This window comes from Phyllobates terribilis, unplaced genomic scaffold, assembly GCF_046119375.1.
Source record: "Phyllobates terribilis strain yellow unplaced genomic scaffold, ASM4611937v1 Scaffold_3__8_contigs__length_932513732, whole genome shotgun sequence".
In the NCBI taxonomy this organism is placed as follows: Eukaryota; Metazoa; Chordata; class Amphibia; order Anura; family Dendrobatidae; genus Phyllobates; species Phyllobates terribilis.
In genome coordinates, this window is record NW_027362763.1 from 831,592,874 (window position 1) to 831,617,730 (window position 24,857).

Genomic DNA, 24,857 nt, shown 5'->3' on the forward strand with positions numbered 1-24,857 from the left:
TTAGTCAGTTTGGGTTTTTGTAGTGCAAGGAGACAGAAAAAAAGAAATAATACATGGCTAATAATTGCAACAATGATAAAAATAAAATGACTTTGTATGACGTAGATGTAAGCTCTCATAGAAAAAAATCAACAGCTGGAGACCTCTGCTATTATGACACACAAGAGAAAAAATATAGGACAAGGGGGGCAATTCCAGAGTGAGTCATTGATTTGAGAGGCAGCTGACTAATGATAAGTCGCTTGCTTACAGGATGTTGTGCCAGGTGTGAACTTTAGCCAATGGCTTTCATGTTCACATGCAGTGACCTACTCATATTTAAACATGGTAAGTAACTGGGTAAAGTTCACACCTTGCTAGCAAAGTTGTAAATTGCAAAGGTACACAGCATGGCTTCAGCTGCTATTTTCCTCTTGTTTTCAATGTAAATATGAAAATCATCTTTATTGAGCCTCCCCGGGTTACATTTGTAAGGGTAGCCTGCTAGGAGTATTAGGCTTTTATTAGTTTGTAGTGCTTTGGAGTGCTTGGAAAACAACAATAATCTCTCTTTGCTGAAGTTAATTTTCAAGCTTGCTGAAAAAAAGTGACAGGCAGGGAAGGGTGGGGGCACAGAACTCTGCCTGACCCTACCTGATGGACTCCGCAAACAAAAGTGACTCTATTACTTTCAGGGCTTAGTATTCTAGTGACTGCCGGCTGACCTAACATAGTGGCCACTCCTTAGTACTTAGTGGAAGAAGGCTTCACCTTTATTACTCCTGGCTGCTATGCAAATATTATTCCAGCCTTTATTTTCTATCCAGAAATGTTATTACATAAATCTGAAATAAAGTGACAGGTTTCATATCTGGCAGTTTTTGATGCAGTATTTTAGCCAATGATTGCTAGCTGCAAAGAGAACAAAAATACAATGGCAAAAATAATACTTCTAATCTCATTTGTATCCACTCCTGGCTTTAAAAAAGTAAGTTAAAAAGTCACAAAAACTGCATGTGTGAATCCAACCTGAGACAAAATGGCATGTAGTTGTATAGCCCAAACCCAAAGATACAGATGCTTTTTTATATATATATATATATATATATATATATATATATATATATATATAAATGAATAAAGTCGTCCATACTGACTGATTTCAGTGGAGGTGGCCGACTATCTCATGTGTATTGGGGATCCCTGACTTTTTTCATCCAATGAAGGATGAGGCTTGCTGAATTACAGAGAAGTTTAGCGGCTTACTTTAGATTCACCATTTAACACCCCTGTATTCTCAGCTGAACCAAGGGTGCATGTAAATGGGGGTTGGTCTGCAGCTACATTGGGTGCATGGACTCCTTAAAGGGGCTGTCCACTACTTGGACAACCTCTTCTTGAACTAAATGTTTAGCCCCGATAAAATAAAAAAATCTATACTCACTTCCTGTACTGGTATCGTTCCAGCAGTGTCAGCACTCCCGGAGCTCTGGTGCGGTGGAATGACACGTGAGCCCGGTGTCCAATCAGTGCTGGCGTCACTGTCTCCACCTTCCGGCGTTTTGAACATGAAGAGGAAGTCAGGGCTGCAGGTGATATCTGACTTCCTCTTCATGTTTAATTTCATACCATGGTCAGGCCAGAGAGGATTGGGAGCAGGGCACCGCGTGTCCTTCCACTGCACCAGAGCCACGGAAGTGATGACACCGCTGGTATGGCGCTGGCGCGGGAGGTGAGAAAGTTTTTTTATTTTATCTAGGTCAAACATTTAGTTCAAGAAGTTCATAAAGGGTCCCCCATTAGGCTTGGTTAATACGAGGGTCAGTCAATAAGTAATGCCTCCTATTTTTTTTCTCCTTTTAATTGGCAAGAAATTCAAATGCAATTACATAGGTTGAAAACCACAACATTAACGATTAATTTGTCACTTTTCATTATAATCTCCATCCATTTCCACAGTCTTGGTCCACCGTTTAACAAGGGCATGTATTCCAGCATGGTAAAAAGCATTCTTGGGACCCACCAAGAACTTTTCTGTATCCCAGTTGTCCAATAATTTTCATCACACTGCCTTTACTGAGGCAGATAATGCCACACAATTCATCTGCAGTCACCTGGCGGTCACCACGAATGATGCCATTGACTCGCTGAATGTTGCTTGGAGTCACTGCGGTTACTGGCCTGCCACGCCGCATTTTGTCAGCCAACGATGATGGCCCTTCAGCTGTGTTACAGCGACGAAACCATCGTCTAACAGTACTGACATCCACTGTTGCATCACCGTACACATTTTTCAGTCTCTCATGAATTCGAATGGGCTCTTCACCTTCTGCATGCAAGAATTCAATCACAGAACGTTGTCTAATACGAATATCGATGTCAGCCATTTTGCAAACGGATACAGTCCTGCCACCTGTTGGCGCAAGAAGCTGCAATTGCTGTGGATTGGAGAAGAAGGTTTGAGGAATTGTGCCAAATTCAAATATTTAATATAACTACTTTATTTAAAGAGAAAAAAAATAGGAGGCATTACTTATTGATTGACCCTCATATGTGAAAAATCATCAAAGTTTCATCTAGAAAACTTGGACGATTATTTTCTCACTTGTCATCCATGTGAAATCTGTTTTTCTACAGAAACAGTTCTTAATAATTTACAAGACTCTTTATCTCTAGAGTGGCTTGTGCTAGGTCCTCTTTGGTGACAGATGAGTATGCCTCAGTTTCTTATTATGAAAACATCCATGCCTTAAAAAATATATTTTTGTTTTGCATTGGACAACCCCTTTTAGGTTGTGTGCCCTCGATGAGTTTTTGACAATGCATATTTTTGCTGTGTCAAAAGCGCAGCGCCTTAGGCCACGGGCACACATTGAGTATTTGGTCAGTATTTTACCTCAGTATTTGTAAAACCTACAAGAAGCAAGATGAACAAAAACCCTGCTGTAAATAAATAAAATGCAAGTGCATTTAAATAAAATAGGGTTCTTAGTAACACTGTTTTTGATCAAAAATAGTATATAAGGTATCCCACCACGACAAGGTGAACCAGTTCGGGACGGTCCTACACTGTCTAATGTTAAAAACCTTACCATGTGTCAAAGTTGACCTCAATGTGTGAATAAGGGCAGACAAAGGACTGAGTCCCAAACTGTGATCACCAGCCAAGGGAAGCTTTAAATGTGTTGTCCAGCTCTAAGAAGGGAGGCTGCACCCAGGTTTGTACAGAATGCAAAAAATACAAAGAAAAAACACAAAATTTGAGCTTGGTTTAAGTTGGTATACATGCAGCACATAAATTCATGTTTCACAATGGCCATGAATCAGAAAAATCTACAAGCCTACTTAAATAAAACTGCTTAAAAACTTTGAAGTTTTTTCTGATTCATGGCCATTGTGAAACATGAATTTATGTGCTGCATGTATACCAACTTAAACCAAGCTCAAATTTTGTGGTTTTTCTTTGTATTTTTTGCATTCTGCAGTATTTGGTGAATATTTTTTTACCTCAGTATTTGTAAGCCAAAACCAGGAGTGGAACAATCAGAGGAAAAGTATAATAGAAACACGTCACCACTTCTGTATTTATCACCCACTCCTGGTTTTGGCTTACAAATACTGAGATAAATTTTTTTTTACCAAATACTGAACGTGTGAACGTGGCCTTATAGAAATTCTCATGCCTACTGTGTTTTTTTTTTTTTTTTTAACACAGAGTGAATTGACCTGTGGTGCAGGTTTAAAATCTGAAACATGTCAACTTCTCTTGCTGGAACGCTGAGCTTTATGTGCCGATTTTTCCCACAGACTTGCATTAGATGCGGAAAATACACAGGTAGGAAACGCATATGTGCATTTCTGAGGCGGAAATGGGTCAAAATGGCATGTAATATGCATATGACTGTATCAATAAAGTTTTGTCAAAGCCAAACACCAGGAAGTATCAAAAACAAAGCAGCTTTATTTAAAAAATGACATACGAACAAGAGACAACAAATGCAGTGATAAAAACGCAATAAAAATGTATGTAAAAAACTACACTCAAAAACGCAATGAAAAACCACAAGTAGCCTAATTTACATAATATGTGCAGAAATTCTGCAGCATCAAAAACTCACCAAAAGCTCATCATGAGAACATAGCCTACAAATGCCTGTGCAACCAATTTACCATAATGAAATTACATTAGCACATGGTGACCCATTAAGTAATGGATCCAGGTAAGTGTGCAGACAGATGGTAGTGTAAGTCGGACCGAGATTTTATCGCCATGCTCGGACTTCTCCCGACCCGACTGTGACAGCTGCATAGAAATATATAAAGCTGTCACGCTCGGGTCAGGAAAGCTGCCGGCCAGTCCGAGCATGGCAATCCGATCTCGGTTGGATTTATACGCCCGTCTGATTCAACCCTGAAGCATTTTCATTGGGATCTCCAGGCCCCAGAACTGTTCCGCCCTATCACATAAACCTGTTTACTTACCATATGGAAACCTAATTACCGGCTGCCATACTAGAAGGCTCCAGGATAATTTGTGCTGTACTTGTGATGTTAATAAACCTATTGGACCATGCAGCCTGTATACTTAGTATACTGCCCTTTATGAATCCACAGTCTGGGAGCAGAACCCACCACTCAGGATATTTGCCAATATCCTGCAAAGAGGCATCGCTGTATAATGCATTGCAATAACAGTTACCCTTGGACTGGGGATAATTAAGTTCCTTTTACAGTTTCCTTTCTATTATACAGAGACTCACAAGCAATTAAATCTCCCAGCAGATAAGGAATGAGATGTTCCTATCTAAGTCCCCATCAGAGTAGCAGAAAGGGGTTTATCTCAGGTGTCTAACCTGCACTTATCAGGAGGAAGGCCTCATTTCCAGAGGTCAGCATTGTAACTGGAGACTCCGTTCTTCCATTGATTGGTTTAAAGCAGTAGTTTGCTCGTTCCTTTCCTTTGTAAACATCTCAAGAAAAACCCATGTCTTTTTCCACACCAGTGAGTCTGGGCACTTGTCTCCTTCTCTGTACGCTCCAATATTACATTCATTATTACACCAGAGAGGCATCCAAGCAACCCCCATCCAGCCACGACTCCTTCCTTACATACCCAGGAAAGAAAAAACATTTTGTATTTTAGGGGAAAAGTCAATATTGGATTGAGGAGCTAAAGAATGACCTTACCCACTGACACTGGCCCAGAGACTCGCACCCAGGTGTCACATTCTCAGCCCTCCTTGTTCCTCACATTGGAATCCCCTTGATACTCTTAGCAATAAGATGCCCAAATACTCATTTAGTGACAGACACCCTGATGATATGTGGCTGACCTTTTTACCTTTAATGCCGCCAAATCCTTTATGCTTTATCCTCATTTCTAATTGAAGACGAGCGGCTGCGTTATATTTCATAGGGACATGTGCAAGAATAGGGAACATTTAGTAGGATTAACCCCTAATAGATGTTTTTTTACAGCAGATATTAAATTACCTCACTTCGCACCGCCGGCTTAAAAAAGTGGAATAATAATAATAATAATTATCTATCATCCATCATCTGTCTATCTGTCTGTCTGTTTGGTCAAGGAATTAAAGCAGCACAAGCATATAATCCACACGGCTGCACGTTTCCATCCATCAAACTACTGGCTCCAGTATTAAAAATCCAAAAATAAACTGAACTCCAACAAATATTTCAATAAGGCCACAGCCCCACTATCAGTATTTGGTCAGTATTCGGTCAGTATTTTTTCTCAGGAGTGAGAGCCAAAACCAGGTGAGGAGCAATCAAAGAAAAGGTATAATAGAAACAAGCCACCAATTCTGTATTTATCACCCACTCCTGGTTTTGTCTCCCACTCGTGAGAAAAAATACTGACGAATACTGACCAAATACTGATAGTGGGGCCGTGGCCTAAATAGCATGATTATCTATCTATCTATCTATCTATCTATCTATCTATCTATCTATCTATCTATCTATCTATCTATCTATCTATCGCTCTATCGCTCTTTTGGTGTCATGTATTGTCAGGAACATTTTTAAAGTTACTTTTCTTTGTCTCTGTGTTGCACGATGTTTGATAATTTTAATTTGTCTCAGGAGCTTGACACTTCTGTCTAGATATGTTACTCCACTTTATACACCACCCCCTTGGTATTGAGCATATTACTTTTTTGACAACTTTTAAAAGAGAACCAGTCACCAGGTCAAAAGTCGCCAGTTTTTACTCATATTTTATTCCATTTTCTTTTCATCTGTCATACAGTTCCTGAGACATGGACTTTTGATTTAGTGCTATTTTTTTTTTAGTCTTTACAAGGGGGTGTTGCTCACAGGATAATTATGCAGAGTTTAAACCCCCACCCTCATCAGAGAATCTTGTTACCCACTTCACCTTGGTAAAGACCTTAAACATTAGCACTGAAAAATGGCCCACATTGCATTGCGGGTTTAAAAAAAAATAACAACAACAGCAAAACAGAATAAAAAAATCAGAATGCTTAGGGGAGCAATGAGAATAAAAAAAGCACATCATCTGGCCACTTTTTACCTGGAGATGGGTCCTTTTTCAAAAAGTTGCAAATCATAAATTAGTCTAAATCTCTAATGGCAAAGCTAAAAATGTCATATTTTGAGTGTCAAGAGAGGTGTAAAATTGCAAAATTCACAAATTCTTGTGTAGAAATGGCGTGCATCAAAGTATGCAACTTTTTGATGCTAGAACAGTGGCTCCAAAGCCTTAATACATGCCCCTCATTTTGTTTATCTGTAAATTATCTCTTTCTATTTTTCTTAGTTTTTTTATATCTCCCTCTATCTATCTATCTATCTATCTATCTATCTATCTATCTATCTATCTATCTCTATAACTCATATCAATATCCTTAAAATGAATCTTGCAGACATAATATAGTGATGAATAAATTAATATTCACCTCTGCTGTCCAGGAATGAGGTGACATGTAAATGATGAAAAGAAGTGAAATATCACATCTACTATGTTTACTTTGAATATATATATTTTTTTATACAGAGAAAGAAAAGCCTCAAGCCAGTCTGATAAGAGCCTTACACCAGCGCTTTCCATATCTGCCTTCTGGATGCAGGAGTCAAGTCCAAATAACATCTATTCTACAGATTTTATATAAAATGTTGAAGGACTCAGAAACAAGTTTGCTATAAATGTGTAATTTTAAACAATAGAAGCAGAACCTTGTCATTATACAGGATTAAGCAGTGTATGTAACAAATCTAAAAAAATTCTAATTCTAAATAAATACTGGTGATAGCAACAATATATGTGCAATGTGGGGTGAAAGAATCACAGAACCATCTTGCTCCTAATGTGATTTCAGGATTGCAAACCTCACATGAAGCAGTGAAGTAACTACTAGATATTTACTGAAAACATGAAACAATAGGTGAAGGAGTGGAGTCACCCTGCTAAATGTAACACAGAACAATGAATGAACTGCAGCCATTGTGGTGCAGGGACAATTCGTGCATAGGCTGCTGGCAGAACATTAGGGAGCTGCATTTCTGCTGCTCTGGGAAGGGACAGGTTAAGTGGAGCTGTGTGGGTTATAATTAGAAGCCCTGGTTTTGCATACTACTGCTCTGAAAGCCACATCTCACACAGTGGTGACAATGATGACTGAGCCAGGACAGGAAATAGAGCTACACACAGGTCAGGTTATCTGCAGCAATGGTAATAGTGGTGCTAGTGTAACTGTCTGCTGTCATCACAGAGGTGGCGAGGAAGACAGCAATGGCAAATAAACTGACTGTATTATCATTATTATTATAATTATTAGTATTTAGTATTGAATATATTTATTGTTATTTTATTTTCGTTATTTATTATTATATTATTTACATTATTTATTTACTGTATAGTAGGTATATTATAATTATTAATGTTATTTTATTTACTATTATGAATATTATTATTACTATTGGTAGTTTATGATATATTATTATTGTTATTTCATATTTTATTTTTTTTGCTTATGGCATATTGATATTATTATTGTTGTCAATAACAGCAATAATATTTTACTATTTATTAGATATATCATTATTAAGTGTATATCAAGTACATTGCCCTCACAGTCTTCATCATCATCATCATCATCATCATTATCAACATTATCGTTATTAATTATTGGGTATATTAATATTAGGCTGTATATATGAGATATATTCAAGTTCATTGTTATTATTTTATTTGTATTGTCACTTTTTTTTCTAGTGACATATTTTTATTTATAATTTTTTTTATTTATAATAAAATCTAATGAAATCAAAATTGCTAATGTTACTATTTTATTTGCAATACATCTATATTGTTTTTACTTTAGTAGCATTTCACAGCTATCAGGAGGACAAATAATTGTGGTTATTAATACTACTTTAATTTTGTGTAAACCATTTAATTCAATGCCAATATTAATTGGTTAATTTTGTTCTAAAAAGAAAATAACCATTATATATACATATATATATATATATAACAATCTATGCCTCTATGATTTAAAAAGTAGTAAGTATAAATATATACTTCTTTTTAAATCATAGAGGTATAGATTGTGTGTGTGTGTGTATATATATATATATATATATATATATATATATACATATATATATATATATATATATATATATATATATATATATATATGAGAGAGAGAGACATATAAATATATATATATAGAGACAAATATATATATATATATATATATATATATATATAATGTGTGTGTATGTATATGTCTATGTGTGTGTGTGTGTGTGTGTGTGTGTGTATATATATATGAGAAAATCTATGCTTGTATGATTTTACAGTGAAATTACAGAGTTGACAGTAAACTCCTTTTTGCACTTTTGGACCATCGATTAGGGGACCTGAGAAGAGTGTGATAAACCATTCTAAGGTCATTTTTCTGTATATAATTCCCATAAGAGGCATCAGTCTCTCAGATCATTGGTAAGAGCGTTGTATAATTTCATTTCCTTGCTGCAGTACATAAAGTCACATTGTAAATGGCAGATTAAATCACTGTGAAGGGTCACAGCAATAACAGCATCGGAGACTTAAATAAGGACCTATAGAGAGAGGGCTTTATAGGCTCCCAGCATATGGCGCCCAGGCTGGAAGTGCACACTTACTATTTACATGTTAATTAATATTTACCACCTTAATGAACTAAACGGCTGCTGAAAATATCTCTCATTAATGGAACAGTCTGCGTGTAGGTTTCTGTTATGGGAAATGTATTATTAAGAACAACGACAAAAAATAAAAATCTAAGATAATGTGATAAAAAAGGACACATAAAAAATAGAAAAGCAAACAAAAAATGCAAGAGAAGAAAACAAACAGCCAGGTAATCTGTACCGGAGGCTGATATGGCACTGGGGTGTACAGATAAATATTGATCTGCGATGTGCTGTAAGGTAAGTTGGTTTTTATGACTGTTTGTCATACAGGGGAAAAATATCACTTTGTAAATGTAAAATCACTTTCTTATTTGCTGTTTAAATCAACTTTACGACCATTAGGGAGATCGTGCTGTTATTGACTTATTGCTTTCCAGTTGTAGAATATGTGATATGGGGAGATTCTATGCACACTCCATTTACTCTGTGTCGTGTATTCTTATTTTTATTTCAACAAGTTTTTTATTGGCATTACAATTTTAGGAAATCTTGTATTTTTTGGGGGGTTATTTTTTATGTGCGTTTATTCATTGGTATCTCCTCAAGCTAAACTGCAAAGTGTGACAGTGTATCCTTCAGATATCATAGTCAGACCAAATAATGGAGACAATATTGTATACAGCTGGCATGTCTGTATATTTCTTTTTTATTTCTCTTTCAGTAATATATCTAATATATTCTATTATAGATATTTTAGAATATATTATGTATTACATATATTCTTTTAATAGATTATCTATCTATCTCTTATTCTATTCATCTTCCTGTCATAGTGTATTATTCATTCTAAGATCAATCTATTCTCTATCTATCTATTGATTATTTAAAAGTAAAGAACCGCACTACTACTGAATATTGAATTTAAGCTTCAGATATCAAGATCAATTTTGCTCATATTCTCCTTTACTATCTATCTATCTATCTATCTATCTATCTATCTATCTATCTATCTATCTATCCATAGTTTGAGATATATATATATATATATATATATATAGATATATATATCTATATATCTATATATAACTATATCAGGCTTGTACAGTTTTCCACGAGCCCAGATCGCTTTAATCTGCACTTATTAATTTAGTTTCGATCTTGATATAAGAATAGTCTATTCAGGAACCTGAAGGAAGTGCCTGGCTCTTATCTGTAATTGAAGGGTCCCCAGAGTGTCATTGGTGAAAGTAGCAGGATCAACACTTAACCTTATGAGAGCAGGGTAATAATAAACCCTTTAGATCACCGGCCTTTACATGCATAAATGACTAAGAATGTCATTATATTAAAAAAAAAATTATAGTACTTTTCACTTTCATAAAAGGCAAAGATTCTTTTTAAAATATTTTAGTCTGTCTCTATCGATCTATCTGATCCACATTTCCTAAAAACCCCCAGTATTTCTACGATAATACAGATCACTATTTTCCAGCCATATCCATATGCATATTCATCAATAATACTAGTTAATATATTTGTAAACAACACTGATTATTATCATTCATTTTAAATTGACATATAATACTGCAGATATTGCCAGCTAATACAACATGCATAATGCAATGCCGTTTTTGGCCTCCAATTCCAAACCCTGCTATTAAACTGAAATTGAGATAAACACTTTTAATTTATGCTCAGTTATACAAGTCCCTGAGCCAAATGCACGAGGAACAGCAAACAAACAATAATAAGAATGTACATGGAAGTCCAGCTTTATTGTCCCCTGGTTGTCCTTTTGCAGCTGTGACAATGACAAGGCAGCCTGGTATAATGGGCACAGATGCACCTGCCTGGACTCCATTCATCAGGGGATGTCAGGAGGAGCACATTGTCCTGATGTGAGTTCTCTGGAGAAGAGCTGCAGTGTCACAATGAGGCATGGAGCGATCACTGGACGCCTGCTCTGCACCTCTCTCTCTCGCTCCTCTCTCTGCACCTCTCTGCACCCCTCTCTGCACTCTCTCTCTCTGCACCCCTCTCTCTGCACCCCTCTCTGCACTCTCCTCTCTCTGCACCCCTCTCTCTGCACCCCTCTCTGCACTCTCCTCTCTCTGCACCCCTCTCTCTGCACCCCTCTCTGCACTCTCCTCTTTCTGCAGCCCTCTCTCTGCTCTCCTCTCTCTTCACCCCTCTCTCTCTGCTCTCCTCTCTCTGCACCCCTCTCTCTCTGCACTCCTCTCTCTGCACCCCTCTCTGCACTCTCCTCTTTCTGCACCCCTCTCTCTCTGCACCCCTCTCTCTCTGCACTCTCCTCTCTCTGCACCCCTCTCTCTCTGCATCCCTCTCTCTGCACCCCTCTCTCTCTGCACTCTCCTCTCTCTGCACCCCTCTCTCTCTGCACCCCTCTCTCTGCACCCCTCTCTGCACTCTCCTCTTTCTGCAGTCCTCTCTCTGCTCTCCTCTCTCTGCACTCTTCTGCATCTCTGCACCAAGTTCTCTTTGGGGAAATTCACTGCTGAGTTCATTATACGGAAGAAAAAAATCAGTATGAACATGTGTAGCAATCAAGTTAAAGAAGTAATCTTTGCATAAAGACTTATTATTTGTATTTTTATTGTCTATCTAAGAAAAAAATCACAAAGAAAAACAGCAATAATCCAAAATAGAATGTGAGTACAATTGGAACATGCAGTGGTTTTTCTTTGCATTTCAAATATTTATTTATTTTACTCACTTATATAGCGCCTTTAATTCCACAGCACTTTACAGACATTATGGGCACAATCCCCATTGGGGCTCACAATCTAAATTCCCTATCAGTATGTCTTTGAAGTGTGCGAGGAAACCGGAGAACCCGGAGGAAACCTTGCATTTTTTGCGTCATTTTTGCACTACCCATTACTTTCTATGGGTGAAAAACGCTGTAAAAACACTAAAAGAAGAGACATGCTGCATTTTGCAAAAACGCAACTCTTTGAGAAAACAGTCAGGAAAAAAAAACAAGGTGTGTGCTTGAGATTTCTGAAATCTTGTAGACTTTGCTGGTACTGTAAAATGCAGCTGAAAATTTGCATAAAAAATCGCAGCAAAAAATGCTGCAAAAACGCAACGTGCAAACATAGCCTTTCAATTCAAAAATGTTTTATCTGAAATGTCTGAAATTTCTAACTACCTATCTTTACATCCTACTCACTTCTGTAATGAGTTTTTTAATAAAATACCCTACACTTCTCCCTATATATCTAATCCCTAAATGTGATTTTTACTGCACTTTGTGTGACGTTTTGTTTGAGAACAGTCTCAAACAGGACATCACAGGAGGCTGGGGCTGCACTCACCTCTTCCATAGCGTCTATTACCATGCATCCAGGAGATCTCCTGAGGGGACAGCGATTCAATAAATTGTAATAAGTAACTGCAGCGCTGCCTCCTGATAACAACCTCTTTAACACATTTACTCCTACTAATATGAATAACCTTGAAAAGATGTTGCATGCATTTGTGGCTGAAGTAAACTCTAATAGTTATCTCAGTATTTTCCATGATTATCTCAATAAATCCAGAATGGTCATATCTATGCAATATTTATGGGGTTATATATAATATGTTGCGGCTTTGTATAATGTTAAATGTGTAACACTGTACAAATTTCTGTTGTCACATGGATGTACATTAGTAAGCAGTAGAGTGAACTATTTTACGCAGTGGCATTCTTTACTCTAATGTCCGCACTATGTCATTATGGTATTGTGTGTATGGCTACTCATACATTTTTGAATACACAATTGTTCTAAAACTTTAGGAGTGGTGGCCACCAAATTACAGTCATCGCTGAAAGTGTTAGCACCCTTGAGATTGTTCCAGAAAAATGAAGTATGGTATTTCTCCAAGAAAATTATTGCAATTACACATGTTTTGTTATACAGATGTTTATTTCCTTTGTGTGTATTGGAACAACACAAAAAACAGACAAAAAAAGGCAAATTGGACATATTTCACACACAACCCCCAAAATGGGCCTGACAAAATTGTTGGCACCCTCAGCTTAATATTTGGTTGCACACCCTTTGGAATAAATAACTGAATCAATCGCTTCCTATAACCATCAACAAGCTTCTTATACCTCTCAATTAGAATTTTGGACCACTCTTCTTTTGCAAACTGCTCCAGGTCTCTCATATTTGAAGGCGCTTTCTCCCAACAGCAATTTCAAGATCTCTCCACAGGTGTTCAATGGGATTTAGATCCGGACTCATTGCTGGCCACTTCAGAACTCTCCAGTGCTTTGTTTCCATCCATTTTTGGTTGCTTCTTGAAGTATGTTTGGGGTCATTGTCCTGCTGGAATATCCATGACCTAGGATTCAAACCCAGCTTTCTGACACTGGGTACTACATTCCAACTCAAAATCCTTTGGTAATCTTCAGATTTTGTGATGCCTTGCACACAGTCAAGGCAGCAAAGCAACCCCAAAACATCTTTGTACCTCCACCATATTTGACTGTTGGTTCTGTGTTATTTTCTTTGTAGACCTCATTTTGTTTTCAGTAAACAGTAGAATGATGTGATTTACCAAAAAGTTCTATCTTGGTCTCATCTGTCCACAAGACGCTTTCCCAGAAGGATTTTGGCTTACTCATTTACATTTTGGCAAACTGCAGTCTAGCTTTTTATTTCTGTGTGTCAGCAGTGGGGTCTTCCTGAGTCTCCTGCCACAGTGTTTAATTTCATTCCAATGTTGACGGATAGTTCACGCTGACCCTGATGCACCCTGAGCCTGCAGGACAGCTTGAATTTCTTTGGAACTTGATTTGGCTGCTTATCCACCATCAGGACTGTTATAGATCTGGGTGGTGGAACCTCTGTGCTGCTGTGCAAGGAGGGACCAGAGGGGCGTGACTAAGTATCTAGTCGGCCTGACCAGGGTCGCAGGGCGGCTCAGTCGACTCCGTGAACCAGGGAGGGACCGAGCAGAGGGACCAGGTGCCACTCTGGAACCGACCTTGTATGAGAGCAGGTGACTCCCACAGGTCTGAAGGCAGGAACTGACCGGTACAGCGGAAGAGCACGGCAGACAAGCTGAAGGGTGGTCCAGGTAGTCAGGCAGGCTGATTCGGCTGATAGCCAGACAGGTGCTCCGGGTAGGCAAGCTGGCGGGCACAACAGATAACAGGCAGGTGCTTCCAGGTAAGCAGGCAGGTGGGCACGGCAGGTAAAGGCAGGCAAGCGGGCATGGCAGGTACTGGCAGGTGTTTCCAGGTAAGCAGGCTAGCAGGCATGACAGGTAACAGGCAGGTGCTTCCAGGCAAGCAGGCAGGCAGAGCCCTTAGACAGACTGGCAGACTGGACTGAAGGCAGACTGTTGGGCTGGAAATTAGTCAGACTGGCGGACTGAACTGAAGATCAGACTGGCGGACAAGACTGACTTGCAGAGGACCTGAGGGCAGAAGCAAAGTAAGTATCACAAAGCAACAACCTTGCACGGGCACCTCCATATTGGAGGAGGAGCTTTAAATAGGGAGAGTTCTCCGGCCATTGGCCGGGGACTTCTTAGGATGGCGCGCGCGGCCCCTTCAAGAGGGAGGGAGTGCGCGCGCGCGCATCCTAAGCACAGTGCCCGGGAGGCTGCCTGCACCAGCAGCAGCAGCAGGGAGGCTGAAAGACACTGGAGCAGGAGCGCGGCGGTAAGGGGGAAGGCGTCTCTGCCTAGGAGAGGGCAGAGACGCCCATGCTACAAGGACTATCACTATCCTGCATTGCAACCTTTTATCAATTTTTCTCTGCCATCCATGTCCAGGGAGATTAGCTACAGTGCCATGGGTTGTAAATAGTGTTGAGCGAGTATATTCTGTTAACCCTTTCGCCGAGTATGCTCGGGCCGAGCTCCGAGTATTTACAGCTGCTCGGTGATATGTTTGAATCGCTCCCGTGTGCATGATTTGCAACTGTTTGACAGTTTTAATACATGTGAGGAATGTCTATTTCTTACACATTCCTCACATGTAATAAAGCTGTCAAACAGTTGCAAATCATGCACACGGGAGCGATTTAACCTTATCACCGAGCAGCTGTAAATACTCGGAGCTCGGCCCGAGCATACTTGGAACAGAACATACTCGCTCAACACTAGTTGCAAACTTCTTGATTATGTTGTGCACTAAAAACATGGGAACATCAAGATCTCTGGAAATGGACTTGTAACCTTGAGATTGTTGATATTTTTCAACAATTTTGGTTCTCAAGTCCTCAGTTCTCTTCTCCTCTTTCTGTTCTCCATGCTAAGTGTGGCACACACAGACACATAATGCAAAGATTGAGTCATCTTCTCCCCTTTTTATCTGGTTTCAGGTGTCATTTTCAAATTGCCTACACTTGTTACTTGCCACAGGTGAGTTTAAATGAGCATCACATTCTTGAAACAAAGTTGATTACCCACAATTTTAGAAAGGTGCCAACAATTTTGTCCTGCCAATTTTAGGGGTTTTGTGTGAAATTATGTCTAATTTTCCTTTTTGTCTCAGTTTTTTTTGTGTTGTTCCAATATACACAAAGGAAATAAACACGTGTATAACAAAACGTGTAATTGCAATAATTTTCTGGGAGAAATACTTATTTTTTTGGAACAATTTCATGGGTGCCAACACTTTTAACCATGACTGTATATGTACATTCCATTACCAAGAATTAAAAATTTAATGATATGCAAATTATGAAAAAATTAAAATATATTTTAAAAACACCTCAATTTATTCAGTATGAATGCCATGCTCAGAAGTATACCCACTTACAAGCCTTGGCATGTTATAAATGAAGTTATTGACAAAATCAATGTAATATTAAGATGTTTGTGTCCCTGGTTTGAAGGCTAGAGGGTGACCTTAAATTATGCCCCCACACACCATAATCCTGGGACTAGGACTGGTGTGATGTCTCCAGATATAATATCCAGCTATCACTTGATTCAAGACAAAAGTGGGTCTCATCACTGAAGAGTTTACACCTCCATTCTAGCCTCCATTGCCATCTCGCTCAGCACTATCATAGACTTTGAGAGCAGTTGCATGAGGTCAATGAAGAGGCCTTCGTGAGTGAACCTCACACCGGTACTACTTTTGGGATCAAGGCATAATGTATGATAGCTGGACCTCTCTACTCTTCATTACAGGTACACTAACACCTTGGCATTACTTTGTTTGGCCCAGGACGGTTCTGCGCATAAGCGTGTAAGGTCATGATGTTGTGCACTGTGACATTATTCATGCATTTTCAGAACCGTTCTAGGTATCATCAGAGCTGGAGGTCCTGGCTTAACGTGAAGAGGCCCAGGATTTCAGTGCTTGTGGGGGTGATAAGAAGAAAGCGACAAGGCGCGTATCAGGTTAGCTAAAGCTGACAATGAATTAAGGCTTGCAAGAGATGTCAAAAGCAATAAAAAAGGATTTTGGGGGTATGTCAAAAGTAAAAGAAAAGTCAAAGATGCTATAGGATTTTTACAGGATGAAAATGGAGAAATGGTAAGAGAGGATGTTGAGAAGGCCGAACTTTTTAATTCCTATTTTGCATCTGTTTTCTCTCAGAAAGAAAATGTAACATCAACTGATCTTCACTGTCCTTTTAAAGGAATAGAGGAATCCAAGTTATCTGTAAACAGAAAGATTGTGAGGGAATATTTAACATAAATGAGTTCAAGTCTCCAGGTCCAGATGAATTACACCCCAGAGTACTGAAGGAGATCGTAGAAGAAATTTTAGAACCACTCTCCATAATCTTTGAAAATTCTTGGAGAACAGGAGAAGTCCCAGAAGACTGGAGAAGAGCAAATGTTGTTCCTATCTTCAAAAAGGGGAAGAAGGTGGACCCAGGGAACTATAGGCCGGTGAGTCTGACTTCTATACCAGGAAAGATCTTTGAACAAATTATTAAACAACATATATGTAAGTACATGGATAAGAATGAAGTGATTAACCAGAGTCAGCATGGGTTTGTAACTAACAAGTCATGTCAGACTAACTTAATTTCCTTCTATGACAGAATCACTGACTGGGTGGATCAGGGAAATGCTGTAGATATAGTATATCTTGACTTCAGCAAAGCATTTGACAAAGTATCTCACAACATCCTTATTGAAAAAATGACCAAGTATGCAATGGACCAGGCAACTGTTAGGTGGATTCATAACTGGCTTAGTGATCGGACTCAAAGGGTGGTTGTAAATGGCTTCACATCCAGCTGGATGAATGTCTCAAGTGGGGTACCACAGGGCTCCGTCCTGGGACCTGTATTGTTCAACATCTTTATCAATGATTTAGATGAAGGAATTGAGGGTAAACTGATTAAATTTGCTGATGACACAAAGCTAGGAGGGATAGCTAATACTAGAGAAGAGAGAGAGAGGATTCAAAAAGACCTAAATAAACTGGAGCAGTGGGCAGCAACCAACAGAATGGTTTTTAACAGGGAAAAATGCAAAGTACTACATCTGGGCAATAAAAATAAAAAAAGCATATACAGAATGGGAGGAATAGAGCTAAGCAACAGTACATGTGAAAAAGACTTAGGTATACTAATAGATCATAGACTGAACATGAGTCAACAGTGTGATGCAGCAGCAAAAAAGGCAAATACAATTCTGGGATGTATTAACAGAAGCATACAGTCTAGATCACGTGAAGTCATTATCGGTCTTTACTCCTCTTTGGTCAGACCTCATCTGGAATACTGTGTACAGTTTTGGGCACCACATTTTAAAAAAGACATAGACAAACTGGAGCAAGTTCAGAGAAGAGCGACCAGAATGGTGACTGGTCTGCAAACCATGTCCTATGAGGAACGGTTGCAGGATTTGGGAATGTTTAGCTTGCAAAAAAGAAGACTGATAGGAGACTTAATAGCTGTCTACAAATATGTCAAGGGCTGTCACATTGTAGAAGGATCATCTTTATTCTCATTTGCACAAGGAAAGACTAGAAGCAATGGGATGAAACTAAATGGGAGGAGACACAGATTAGATATTAGAAAAAACTTTTTGACAGTTAGGGTGATTAATGAGTGGAACAGGCTGCCACGAGAGGTGGTTAGTTCCCCTTCAATGGACGTCTTCAAACAGAGGCTGGACAGACATCTGTCTGAGATGATCTAGTGAATCCTGCTTTGAGCAGGGGGTTGGACCAGATGACCCAGGAGGTCCCTTCCAACTCTACCATTCTATGATTCTATGATTCTATGAGGACTGGACAGAGGACAGTGAGGAGCAGAAGGGCCAGAGAGGTGAGTGGTAAGGTGTGTATAAGTATTTTCTTTATTTTTTACATATTACGTTTATAATGTCTTGGGTTTTGGGTAGATTCCAGAGCATAATATGGGACATTCAAATTGTCAATATAGAGAGAATAAGTTTGCCAGATTTGAATATTGCCAGATCCACTTACCTTAAGTGATAAAAGTATATATATATATATATATATATATATATATATATATATATGTATATACAGTACAGACCAAAAGTTTGGACACACCTTCTCATTTAAAGATTTTTCTGTATTTTCATGACTATGAAAATTGTACATTCACACTGAAGGCATCAAAACTATGAATTAACACATGTGGAATTATATAGTTAACAAAAAAGTGTGAAACAGCTGAAAATATGTCTTATATTCTAGGTTCTTCAAAGTAGCCACCTTTTGCTTTGGCATTCTCTTGATGAGCTTCAAGAGGTAGTCACCGGAAATGGTCTTCCAACAATCGTAAAGGAGTTCCCAGAGATGCTTAGCACTTGTTGGCCCTTTTGCCTTCACTCTGCGGTCCAGCTCACCCCAAACCATCTCGATTGGGTTCAGGTCTGGTGACTGTGGAGGCCAGGTCATCTGGCGCAGCACCCCATCACTCTCCTTCTTGGTCAAATAGCCCTTACCTAGCCTGGAGGTGTGTTTGGGGTCATTGTCCTGTTGAAAAATAAATGATGGTCCAACTAAACGCAAATCGGATGGAATAGCATGCCGCTGCAAGATGCTGTGGTAGCCATGTTGGTTCAGTATGCCTTCAATTTTGACTAAATCCCCAATAGTGTCACCAGTAAAGCACCCCCACACCATCACACCTCCTCCTCCATGCTTCACGGTGGGAACCAGGCATGTAGAGTCCATCCATTCACCTTTTCTGCGTCACACAAAGACACGGTGGTTGTAACCAAAGATCTCAAATTTGGACTCATCAGACCAAAGCACAGATTTCCACTGGTCTAATGTCCATTCCTTGTGTTCTTTAGCCCAAACTTGCCTCTTCTGCTTGTTGCCTCTCCTTAGCAGTGGTTTCCTAGCAGCTATTTTACCATGAAGGCCTGCTGCACAAAGTCTCCTCTTAACAGTTGTTGTAGAGATGTGTCTGCTGCTAGAACTCTGTGTGGCATTGACCTGGTCTCTAATCTGAGCTGCTGTTAACCTGTGATTTCTGAGGCTGGTGACTCGGATAAACTTCTCCTCAGAAGCAGAGTTGACTCTTGGTCTTCCTTTCCTGGGGCGGCGCTCATGTGAGCCAGTTTCTTTGTAGCGCTTGATGGTTTTTGCAACTGCACTTGGGGACACTTTCAAAGTTTGCCCAATTTTTCGGACTGACTGACCTTCATTTCTTAAAGTAGTGATGGCCACTCGTTTTTCTTTACTTAGCTGCTTTTTTCTTGCCATAATACAAATTCTAACAGTCTATTCAGTAGGACTATCTGCTGTGTATCCACCTGACTTCTGCACAGCACAACTGATGGTCCCAACCCCATTTATAAGGCAAGAAATCCCACTTATTAAACCTGACAGGGCACACCTGTGAAGTGAAAACCATTTCCGGTGACTACCTCTTGAAGCTCATCAAGAGAATGCCAAGAGTGTGTGTGACGCCCTGCGGCTGCAGGCTGTCACAGAACTCCTGGGTGTTGCACAGATGGGATTCTCCCCAGTGGCCTCAATACATGCAGACACCTCCACCCAAGTCCACTAGATGGAGCCCTGTCAGGTATATATATACTGGGGGGTGGAGTTCAGGAAGTCAGTCAGTGAGTGTGACACGATGCTGCAGCACCAGACAAGCTGAAGTCTGTGTGGCTGAAAGCCAGGCTAGGCCGAAGCTGCGGGCTAGTCTGGCCAGTGAGAGCCTAGAGTGGGCTAGAAGGCAAGGAGAAGAGAAGAGCCATGAGGGACAGAGGAACCACAGAGGGTTCGTCCCTTGTTGCAAGCCGGGCACCGAGCCTGAGCCTATTGGGATCTCTATGCCCAGTAGGGAATCCGGCATACTGAGGAGGATTTCATATCCCTCAGTCCACCCGTGAATAGCGCACACTCAGGGGACTAGGTACCATGAAGGCCCCAGCGTCCAGGGATCGTGGTAACCAGTGGGAAAACCCTCGCCGCCAAGCATGGGTGAGAGAAACAACAAGGGAGCTAGACCCTGTTCCAGGCAGGTCAGAAGCTCCAGGGAGAGAGACAGGAAGATACAGAAAGGAGGCCTTACACCCGCTCACTGGGGAGCAAGACCAGAAGTGCTCACCACCTACAGTGGTGGCCAAAAGTATTGGCACCCCTGCAATTCTGTCAGATAATACTCAGTTTCTTCCTGAAAATGATTGCAGTCACAAATTCTTTGGTATTATTATCTTCATTTAATTTGTCTTCAATGAAAAAACACAAAAAGAATTGTCCTAAGGCCAAATTGGATACAATTCCACACCAAACCTAAAAAAGGGGGTGGACAAAAGTATTGGCACTGTTTGAAAATCATGTGATGCTTCTCTAATTTGTGTAATTAACAGCACCTGTAACTTACCTGTGGCACCTAACAGGTGTTGGCAATAACTAAATCACACTTGCAGCCAGTTAACATGGATTAAAGTTGACTCAACCTCTGTCCTGTGTCCTTGTGTGTACCACATTGAGCATGGAGAAAAGAAAGAAGACCAAAGAACTGTCTGAGGACTTGAGAAACCAAATTGTGAGGAAGCATGAGCAATCTCAAGGCTACAAGTCCATCTCCAAAGACCTGAATGTTCCTGTGTCTTCTGTGCGCAGTGTCATCAAGAAGTTTAAAGCCCATGGCACTGTGGCTAACCTCCCTAGATGTGGACGGGAAAGAAAAATTGACGAGAGATTTCAACGCAAGATTGTGCGGATGGTGGATAAAGAACCTCGACTAACATCCAAACAAGTTCAAGCTGCCCTGCAGTCTGAGGGTACAACAGTGTCAACCCGTACTATCCGTCGGCGTCTGAATGAAAAGGGACTGTACGGTAGGATACCCAGGAAGACCCCACTTCTTACCCCAATACATAAAAAAGCCAGGCTGGAGTTTGCCAAAACTTACCTGAGAAAGCCTAAAACGTTTTGGAAGAATGTTCTCTGGTCAGATGAGACAAAAGTAGAGCTTTTTGGCAAAAGCATCAACATAGAGTGTACAGGAAAAAAAAAGAGGCTTTCAAAGAAAAGAACACGGTCCCTACAGTCAAACATGGCGGAGGTTCCCTGATGTTTTTGGGGTTGATTTGCTGCCTCGGGCACTGGACTGCTTGACCATGTGCATGGCATTAAGAAGTCTGAAGACTACCAACAAATTTTGCAGCATACTGTAGGGCCCAGTGTGAGAAAGCTGGGTCTCCCTCAGAGGTCATGGGTTTTCCAGCAGGAAAATAACCCAAAACACACTTCCAAAAGCACTATAAAATGGTTTGAGAGTAAGCACTGGAGACTTCTAAGGTGGCCAGCAATGAGTCCAGACCTGAATCCCATAGAACACCTGTGGAGAGATCTCAAAATGGCAGTTTGGAGAAGGCACCCTTCAAATATCAGGGAGCTGGAGCAGTTTGCCAAAGAAGAATGGTCTACAATTCCAGCAGAGCATTGTAAGAAACTCATTGATGGTTACCGGAAGTGGTTGTTCGCTGTTATTTTGGCTAAAGGTTGTGCAACCAAGTATTAGGCTGAGGGTGCCAATACTTTTGTCTGGCCCATTTTTGGAGTTTTGTGTGAAATGATCAATGATTTGATTTTTGCTTCATTCTCTTTTGTGTTTTTTCCTTGCAAGCAAATTAAATGAAGATTATAATACCAAAGAATTTGTGATTGCAATCATTTTCAGGAAGAAACTGAGTATTATCTGACAGAATTGCAGGGGTGCCAATACTTTTGGCCACCACTGTACAAGTACCCGGGACCGTACCTGACTACCATCTGCAGTAAAGGTACTGAAACTACCCCCGTGTGAGTGTCCGTCTTTCCTCCGGGACTGTCCTGCCGTCTCTCCCCTGCACCACTATCCATTACACCCCACGGTGCCCTGGAGCTAGCTCTACCTGTGGAGAGCCACACCATCCCTGCTGCCGTAACACCAGCTCCAGAGGACTGCTCCGCATCGGCGGCACCCCTTAGCCGCATTCCACAGGTGGCGTCACGAACACTTTCCCAAATCCCCTATAAACTATTCCCCCTTTTACTGACCGCCCTGGGTCACGGACTGGGCCAGCTACCGTGATATCCCTCAGCAACCAGAGGCCCAGCTGCAGAGTATCCCATGGCTCTGGGGGCTCGTCATGTGCAAAGCATTCATCAAAGTAAAAGGTGGCTACTTTGAAGATCCTAGAATATAAGACATATTTTCAGTTGTTTCCCACTTTTTTTTGATGCCTTCAGTGTGAATGTACAATTTTCATAGTCATGAAAATACAGAAAAATCTTTAAATGAGAAGGTGTGTCCAAACTTTTGGTCTGTACTGTATATGTACAGTATATATACACTGCATTGTGAAAGTATTTGGCCCCCTTGAACTTTTCTACCTTTTGCCATATTTCTGGCTTCAAACATAAAGATATAAAATTCTAATTTTTTTGGGAAGAATCAACAAGTGGGACACAATCGTGAAGTGGAACAAAATTTATTGGATATTTTAAACTTTTATAACAAATTAAAAACTGAAAAGTGGGTTCGCAATATTATTCAGCCCCTTTACTTTCAGTGCAGCAAACTCACTCCAGAAGTTCAGTGAGGATCTCTGAATGATCCAATGTTGTCCTAAATGACTGGTAATGATAAATAGAATCCACCTGTGTGTAATCAAGTCTCCGTATAAATGCATCTGCTCTGTGATAGCCTCAGGGTTCTGTTTCAAGTGCAGAGAGCATCATGAAGACCAAGGAACACACCAGGCAGGTCTGAGATACTGTTGTGGCGAAGTTTAAAGCCGGATTTGGATACAAAAAGATTTCCCAAATTTTAAACATCTCAAGGAGCACTGTGCAAGCGATCATATTGAAATGGAAAGAGTATCAGACCACTGCAAATCTACCAAGACCCGACCGTCCCTCTAAACTTTCATCTCAAACAAGGCTGATCAGAGATGCAGCCAAAAGGCCCATGATCACTCTGGATGAACTGCAGAGATCTACAGCTGAGGTGGGAGAGTCTGTCTATAGGACAACAATCAGTCGTACACTGCACAAAGCTGGCCTTTATGGAAGAGTGGCAAGAAGAATCCATTTCTCAAAGATATCCATAGAAAGTCTTGTTTGAAGTTTGCCACAAGCCACCTGGGAGACGCACCAAACATGTGGAATAAGGTGCTCTGGTCAAATGAAACCAAAATCGAACTTTTTGGCCACAATTCAAAACGATATGTTTGGTTTAAAAGCAACACAGCACATCACCCTCAAAACACCATCCCCACTGTCAAACATGGTGGTGGCAGCATCATGGTTTGGGCCTGATTTTCTTCAGCAGGGACAGAGAAGATGGTTAAAATTGATGGGAAGATGGACGGAGCCAAATACAGGACCATTCTGGAAGAAAACCTGCTGGAGTCTACAAAAGACCTGAGACAGGGACGGAGATTTATCTTCCAACAAGACAATGATCCCAAACATAAAGCAAAATCTACAATGGAATGTTTAAAAAATAAACGTATCCAGGTGTTAGAATGGTCAAGTCAAAGTCCAGACCTGAATCCAATCGAGAATCTGTGGAGAGAGCTGAAAACTGCTGTGCACAAACGCCCTCCATTCAACCTCAATGAGCTCAAGCTATTTTGCAAGGAAGAATGGGCAAGAATTTCCGCCTCTCGATTTGTAAAACTGATAGAGACATACCCCAAGCGACTTGCAGCTGTAATCGCAGCAAAAGGTGGCGCTACAAAGTATTAACTCAAGGGGGCCGAATAATATTGCACGCCCCACTTTTCAGTTTTTAATTTGTTAAAAAAGTTTAAAATATCCAATAAATTTCGCTCCACTTCACGATTGTGTCCCACTTGTTGTTGATTCTTCCCCCAAAAATTTGAATTTTATATCTTTATGTTTTAAGCCAGAAATGTGGCAAAAGGTAGAAAAGTTCAAGGGGGCCAAATACTTTCACAATGCAGTGCATATATATTATATAGTATTTGGTATCATTGCCCTTAAACTGAATGACTTGGGTCAAATGTTTGGGATATCCTTCCACAATCTTCTCACAATAGTTGTTCGGTATTTGGGCCCATTCCTCCTGACAAAACTGGTGTAAGTGATCCAGGTTTGTAGGTCACCTTGCTCGCACCTGCCTTTTCAGCTTTGCCCATAAATTTTCAATTGGATTGAAATCAGGGCTTTGTGATGGCCACCCCAAAACATGGACTTTGTTATCCTCAAGCCACTTTGTTACCATTTTGGCAGTATGCTTCGGGTTATTGTACATTTGGAAAACCCA

The 24,857-nt window shown here is 40.2% G+C and overlaps 1 long non-coding RNA gene across 5 annotated transcripts in view; it reads left to right on the plus strand.

The window, feature by feature from the left end:
• The window catches only part of LOC141257638 (uncharacterized), a 169,435-nt gene that overhangs the window by 25,772 nt on the left and 118,806 nt on the right, over nucleotides 1-24,857 (plus strand). For 3 of the 5 annotated variants that reach the window (XR_012318092.1, XR_012318089.1, XR_012318093.1), the window contains exons 2-4: nucleotides 3,695-3,814; nucleotides 7,019-7,672; nucleotides 16,721-17,019. This is a non-coding gene — a long non-coding RNA (uncharacterized lncRNA). Of the gene's footprint in view, nucleotides 1-3,694; nucleotides 3,815-7,018; nucleotides 8,175-16,720; nucleotides 17,020-24,857 lie in introns of those variants that run through there. The other 2 variants (XR_012318090.1, XR_012318091.1) reach the window with 2 other exon arrangements.